Genomic DNA, 7,711 nt, shown 5'->3' with positions numbered 1-7,711 from the left:
ACCTGCATATTAATTCAATTGGCTATGCTCTCTACTCTAGATTTCAATTTTCCTCCTTAGTAAAGGCTAGGGCAGAGTGGTAATTACAGATTCTGTAAGAAGTTCCTAAGACAGTTTTAAATAATTTGGGACAGACACTGTCATAGGACCAGTCAACACAGCAGACTAAACTATGGGTCCTCATTTAAACACTGAGTCACAGGTCATCCTGTGGATCCCTGCAGCTGGGTATAGAAAACAACAGGGCCCGAAGAGGAAGGAACCTGTTCTGTGGATATAACCCAGACCAGCCTCTGAATTCCCTTCAAGACAAAGATGGGGACCAGGTCTCCAGCCCGGCTCCCAGCACACACCCGGAGCCTGTGTGCCTTCTTATGTAGAAAACTTAGAAATTCAACATGGGATACTTGGAGACAGAAACCATAAAGCCCCTTTCTTTCTTTGAACTCATGGTAAAATTAGCCGAAATGCTTCCTATAGGACTAACTGCAACAGGTCCCTAGGACTGGACTTTTGACACAAAATTTGACTAGCTGTGCTATGTTTAAAAATAATGGGTTCGTAAGAAATTATCTGACTTCCTGACCATGCATACAAATGAGTTGGTCCTTGTAAATGATTAATAAGAAAGAACAACAATCCCTGGTTTCATAGCTGGTTTTATTGGATCCATGGCTGACTACCTTAGTCATAGGCTTCCTGGGTCATCTTGTCCCTTGTCCTTCTCTTTCTAGGTCAATATCAGGTTGCTTAATTAACTGCTTGTTACCCAGTACCTCTCCTTTGTAAAAATCAAGGATTCGAAGGTCAAAGAAAGAGGAGAATGAAGTGCCCAATGTAACACCATCTTGTTCTGACTCCATTTTACGTCTGCTTAGGCCCTCCACATTCCAACAGCCACAACCATTCTGGCCCCACATTTGGGATTGTCTATGACCCTAAACTACTGACCATGGTCCAGATGTATTACCCAAAATAATGTTGGCACAAACTAACTTAACATACAGGTATAAATGAAAATTGTCATACGTGAAAGGAGTAGTAGTGCCAAAACATGAGGCAGGGCGGCTCTGACCCACGTCTAGGGTTTGTGTAATTGTGGTCTGGGTGGTCTTTTGCCCTTAAAAATGCTGTACCCCTGAGCTTTAGCACTCACTGGGTCACTGGGGAAAACTAAAGAACTAATTTGGCCTTCTATGCACAGTGATCTGTGACGTTCTCGCCTATAACAGTTGTCACTGTGTTGAACTCCTTCCCAGTGCTGTATACATGCAGGACAAACCCACACTGTGGAAGGAACTACCTTGGGGTAAGACACTTCCACAGACAAAGCCGTCCAGCGAATACAGAAGGCTGCAGTTTCCAGGAAAGAGAAGAGATACCAGGAGACAAATTTGAGGAAGGAGCAAGGGTTCCAGAAAGGGGGGTGGGGGGCTATGCATTGACATTTGCCTTTTGTGGGTAACTCAACCTACAAATACGAAGGGATGCTTGGCTTGTCCTCCTCGAGGGAAATATTTAATATCCACAAACTAGTTTTGATTGTGTAGTGTGTGGTAAACTATTAAGTCCTGGGCAATGGAGAAAACCATAATGAATGCACAACCTACTTTAATTGGAATTGAAAATAAGAAAGAAGCTTTACGGAGGGTATTTAAAAGAGTGGGGAGATTCCTTGGTGGGGAAGAGTTGAGTTTAGATCCCCAGGGGCCTGGGAGGAAGAAAGAGAAAAAAAGAAAGAAAAAGCAGCAACTGGGTGTGGTCATACTTGGCAATAACCCAGAGCAGCAGGTGGAGGAACCAAGGACAGCTAAATGGTGAGCCCCTGGTTCAGTGAGAAACCTTGTTTCCAGGGAACTCTAAGGTCACTCAGTTGTTATAACTTTAAAATGTTACAGGTTTGTAGAAAGGAAGCCAGATACGTTGTCCTGGTTCCAAGAAGTTTTATCAGAATTTTTAGCAGCATGGTCATAGGCAGCCATGTTGAGGCCTTGAAAGAAGCAAGACTTCAGGCCAGTGGAAGAGCTTCCTTCATTAGTGGAGATAGTCATCGTGGACAGCATTAAAGGGAAACAGCCTTCTCTTCTCTTCAGCTCTGGGGATATTAGGAGAGTTATAGCACCACACTACAGACAGCACAATGGGGCCCTGAAGGGAGAGACAGGCCCTTGAGTTCCAGGGGACAAAGGGGTTTCTTGTCTTATAGGTTTCCTGTTGAGGGTAGGGGTGTGGGGGGGTGATAGCAGGGCAGCTAGTCTACGTGGTAAAAGTCATGAGGCACTGATAAAAGTTGTGATTCAAGGTTGTCTTGTCTTGGCTCTAGGCAGTAGTAGGGTCTGCAGCTGCTGGGTTAAATACACAGGTAAGGCATTCACACACAAAATAAACTTAAAAACATGTTTAATAGGATATATCGACTTTTGATTAAGAATTCCATTGGTAAAGGGATCTTCCTCTCACGCATGCGCTCTGACGGCTACTCTACATCTAGTGTGTTCATGCACACACCATGTCAGGGAATGTGCGGGAAGGTCCGGGGTATGAGGGAACTGCCCTCCATCCCTGTGCCACGGCACATCCCAACCCCACAATAATCAGGATAGCAAAAATGAGTAGTCAGCCTAAATGTGCAGGAATCTACCTCCTCAACCCTATTCTTGTCTGTCCTGCGACCTTGTCACCAGCTTCACCATCTCTACTCTACCCTTATTCAATAATCCATAAACAGCAAAAACTGTAATCCACAAACTGATTTGACCTCCTTTTCTCCTGCCACCTGGTTGGCTTGGGCTGGAACTCGGGCCAGCAGGCTCCCTCAGCCATCTCCCTAAGCCTGATTAGCTCTGTCCACAAACGCACACTAGCTTTTGATCTTCACCAGAAGCTTCATGCTTCAAAGAGATGTTGCCGCTCTGTTTATCCTGAGTCCACTGTGATTTGATGTACTGAGAGCTTTTATTGGTATTTGCAGAAATTGTTGATTCTATGTATTCTACAGTTTGACTAAATAAAGCACATAACCTTGATTGGTTTCACTGCTACATATTCAGAATCACACTCTTTTTTAAATGGCTTTCCTTCGTCTTGTGTACGTAGAGCAGAGGTCGTTCCTCCCTCATGTAAACAGCCTTCTGGTTTGTAATGTGATTTGAATTTTAGGGCAAAACCCCCAAGTCTCACAGCCCTACCAGGCTTGACCACTTACTTGTCTCAATGTGGCGATTAAATGGTTGGGTAATGTCGAGGGTCTAAGGGGAAATCTCACCAATATAGCAGAGTTGGGAGGGGCAAATGGAGGGGTCCAGTGGTCCCCAAGTCCATTTTTGGAGTACTAATGTTTTGATTTTTTTTTTTTTTTTGGAGCTGGGGACCGAACCCAGGGCCTTGCGCTTGCTAGGCAAGTGCTCTACCACTGAGTTAAATCCCCAACCCCTAATGTTTTGATTTTGAGTGAAGGGATGTTCATACTGAGCTAGTCTTAGGGCGTGGTCTCCATCACTCTGAGCTCTGGTGAGGCAAGACCCTAAGAAGTCCTTCACCTGAGGAGATGGTCTCCGTGCCAGGGTACATCGGCACTACAATAGGTAACTGACATCATGTGTCCGCTAGTCTATCCTTGTAGGCTTTCGGTCCCCAGAATCCAAGGTGACTGCAGGTTTAACATAATCCCTTACCTTGTGGTTTCATTAAAATTAGCTGCTCAGTGAGTTAATGTGCTTACATACTAACTATATCACATCTAATCAGGATTAGATTTTATCTGAACACCTCCTACATCTTCCTGCCAAGAAAACTTTCCAAACGAAAAATGTAGGATGAGCCAGAGACGCCAGGCTTCAGTGCTGTTTCCATTGTTTTGTTATTTGACCCAAATGAGAAGTCAGGGCCTCTCAGTAGGGTCAGTTTGAGTGCCTGTATCTCAGACTCAAATCTTCAATACAGTAATCTAAATTTGTCCTTCTAATCTCCCTACGTCTACTGAGTGCTGGAACTATAGACAGCATGCCTACAGCGACCCATGCCTGGTCTATGTGGACTAGGGATTGAACACAGGGAGGGGTTCATCCATGCTAGACAGTCACTCTCCCAAACCAACATATCCCATCCACGTTAATGGCTTTTGCCTGTGTTTCAGACACAGACTTTAAAAAAAAAATAGTAACTTTATTAAGAAATGAGGGTAAGGGGCTGGGGATTTAGCTCAGTGGTAGAGCGCTTACCTAGGAAGCGCAAGGCCCTGGGTTCGGTCCCCAGCTCTGAAAAAAAGAACCAAAAAAAAAAAAAAAAAAAAAAAAGAAATGAGGGTAAAATTAAAAAGCCCAAGTATGAGATAAAAACATTTGTGAAAGATAATAGCTATGACCTCAGCACTCAGGAGGCAGAGCCAGGTGGATCTTTATAAATTCAAAGCCAGCCTGGTCTACAGAGGGTTTCAGACCTGCCTGTGTTACACAGTAGAACCAACTTAAGAAAAATCTCTGGTGGTACACACCCGTGATCCGAGCTATTCTTGAGGCTGACTCAGGGTTAGCCTGGGCTACAGAGTGAGTTGAAGAGCAGCCTGACGTGGTCTCTCAAAATCAAAGTAAAAAGTAATCTCTTAGGCCAAAATAAAAAACACGGATATAAAGTCAGCTAGTTAGGGTTTCTAGTGCTATGAAGAGACACCATGGCAACTCTTTTAAAGGAAACGTTTACTAACTTCATAAAAGAGTTCTCATTCAGTATAATTCAGAAGAAATCCAGTTTTTAAATGAACACAAACCTCTTTTAAATCTTCCAAAGGAACCTTCATGGGGTCTGGGGAGGTATTTCTATTTACATTCAGATTCCTACAACCAAATAAATACATAATTATCTCCCCAGTAGTAAAGAGGAAAACATAACTGGTTCCAACCAAGAGAATTATAGTGATTTGCTGATATTAAAACAGTTAAAGTAATAACAAATAATAATCCAGGAAGCCCCCTAAGACTTTCACTTATTGCAGTAACACTGCTCTGTTGACTCTTATTAGAGATATACCTAAATTCCAGGTTCTTTTTTATCAAAACCATACAAAGACCACCAGTTTCCAATGGCAACATTGTGGGTTTTTGTTGTTTTAAAGTCAAATTGATTCAATGCTAGAGTCAAAACAAAACAAAACGAAAAACCCTCTTTGGAGACATTAAGTCTACTTCAGAACAAGATGTTTGCAAAAAATAAGGAAGGGCATTCCTTAAAATGTTTATGTGAGAAGCCCAGTGTGGTGGTGCACATCTTCAGTCCCAGCACGAGGAAGTAGAGGCAGGAAGATCTTTGAGAGTCTCAGGCCAGCCTGGTCTATAAATAAATCAAGTCTGGGACAGAGAAACTGACTCAAAAAAAAAAAAAAAAAAAAAAAAAGAAAGAAAAAGAAAAAGAAAAACAACAAAAAACAAAACAAAGTCTTGAAAGACAGAATGCACTGAGAAAGTGTTCACTGAAAAAGAAAAACAGGGCTGGAGAGATGGCTCAGTGGTTAAGAGCACTGACTGTTCTTCCAGAGGTCCTGAGTTCAAATCCCAGCAACCACATGGTGGCTCACAACCATCTGTAATGGGATCTGATGCCCTCTTCTGGTGTGTCTGAAGACAACTACAGTGTACTTATATAAACAAATAAATCTTAAAAAAAAAAAAAAAAAAGAAAAACAGTTTGTAAGGAGCAGTATGACATGCCTTTGATCCCAGCATTTGAGATGGATCCCCATGGATTTGAGGCCAGTCTGGTCTATATAGTGAGTTTCGGGCCAAGCAGGGTTGCAGAATGAGACCCTGTCTCAAAAACAAAACAGAAACAAAAACAAAACACCCGTAAAACCAAAACCCAACCAAAAAAACCAAATTTTTTAGAAAGTGGGAGTTGGAGCTGGAGAGAGTGTAGTGGCTCAGAACACTTGCTGTTCTTACAGAGGACCTGAGTTGAGTTCCCAGCACCCACAAGCTGGTTCTCCACATCTGTAACTCCAGTTCCAGGGGATCTCACTCCCTCTTCTGGCTTCTCTAGGCAATATATGTACATGGCATACACATGTGCACTCACTCACATACATAAAATAAAAGTAAATCTTAAAAAGAAAAAAAACCACACAAGTTATGACCTGTGGTGTCTATTCCTGGTTGCAAACTTGATTACATCTGGAATGAACTACAATCCAGAAACAGCAGGCCCACCTGTGATCCAGATCTTCACGCTGGAAGACACAAGTTTCTGACCTGGATCTTGTCATGGAGATCTTGAGGCATAGTGGCCACGAAAAGTTTAGGCCCAGGCAAGGTAGTACTAACTTTAATCCCAGGAGACTGAGGCAAGGAGATCTGAGTTCAAGGTCAGCCTGAGACAAAGCAAGTCTCAGACCCAGGTGTGGTGGTACACACTTTAATCTGGGCCACACCTTCTGCTGGAGGCCTACATAAGGACACTGGAAGAAGGAAGATTCAAACAACCAGCCTCGTGGGACTGAGCAACTACTGGATTCTCGGACTTCACACCCACAGCTGCCCATTGTTGGGTTAGTTGGTCTACAGATGGTAAGTCATCACGATACATTCTCTTTAATATATAGATTCATTCCATACGTTCTGTGGCTCTAGAGAACCCTGACTAATACATGACCTAAAAGGCCCATGTTTCCTGATAAGATGAATTCTCAAGGTGTCCCATGGTATAGTCGGCGAGAATTGAAAAAATAATAAACAATTCTTATACTATGGGAAGTAGATGAAAAGGTAGATTGGAGCCTCGTTTTCTTTTCTGATTGTAGAATGTTACGTTCACAAAATCTATAGAATCCTGACTCCTCACAACTCTGGTTTCCTATTTGTATCTCTGTCACTAATATTTTAGTACATGGGGAAAGGATACTTTTGTTGGGAAAAATTTAGAAATACAGCTAGGTCTGACTTCTTCTGTAATGTGACTGTAAGTATACCTTCCCCAACCAGTATCTGACAGTAGCAGGACAAATGAAATGAAATGAAATTACTTGTCATAACTATCTGTTCATTAAAGGCTAATGTTTCCTAAAATTACAAGGGCTGGGGATTTAGCTCAGTGGTAGAGCGCTTAGCTAGGAAGCGCAAGGCCCTGGGTTCGGTCCCCAGCTCCGAAAAAAAAAAAATTACAACTGGCTACTCCCCATGAGGCTGTGATTATAGAATCCAACTGACCAGAAAACGAAAATCAGAAGCCGGGCATGGTGGCGTATGCCTTTAATCCCAGCACTTGGATCTCTGTGAGTTCAAGGCCAGCCTGTTCTACAAAGTGAGTCCAGGACAGCCAGGACTACACAGAGAAAGCGTGTCTCAAAAATGATGATTATGATTTCAAATATTAGAAATAGCGAATAAGTGTATTTCATCAAATACAAATGACAGACGAATAGGGGGCTTTCACTTGGGATGAGGTATGATTTTTAGAGGGTGTGTTTAATGTCTGCAATCCCAGGATTGAGGAGGTAGAGGCAGGAGCACCAAGAGTTCAAGACCATTCCATGGTTCCACATCCAGTGTGAGGTCTGACTGGGCTACAGTGACTGTGCCTATCTGCTTGGAAGGAAATGGGTTTCTCCTTTTCTGTCTACCTCACTTGAGACAAGATCACAATGTTGGCTCGGGTGCACTTGGACCTCACTGTGGAGACAGAAAGCATACACCTCCACACCCACCTTTGCTTTAATTTCTATTTC

The sequence above is a fragment of the Rattus norvegicus genome, chromosome 13 (assembly GCF_036323735.1).
Source record: "Rattus norvegicus strain BN/NHsdMcwi chromosome 13, GRCr8, whole genome shotgun sequence".
Lineage (NCBI taxonomy): Eukaryota > Metazoa > Chordata > Mammalia > Rodentia > Muridae > Rattus > Rattus norvegicus.
The sequence above is the reverse complement of the archived record's forward strand: the minus strand, read 5'-3'. Positions refer to the sequence as shown.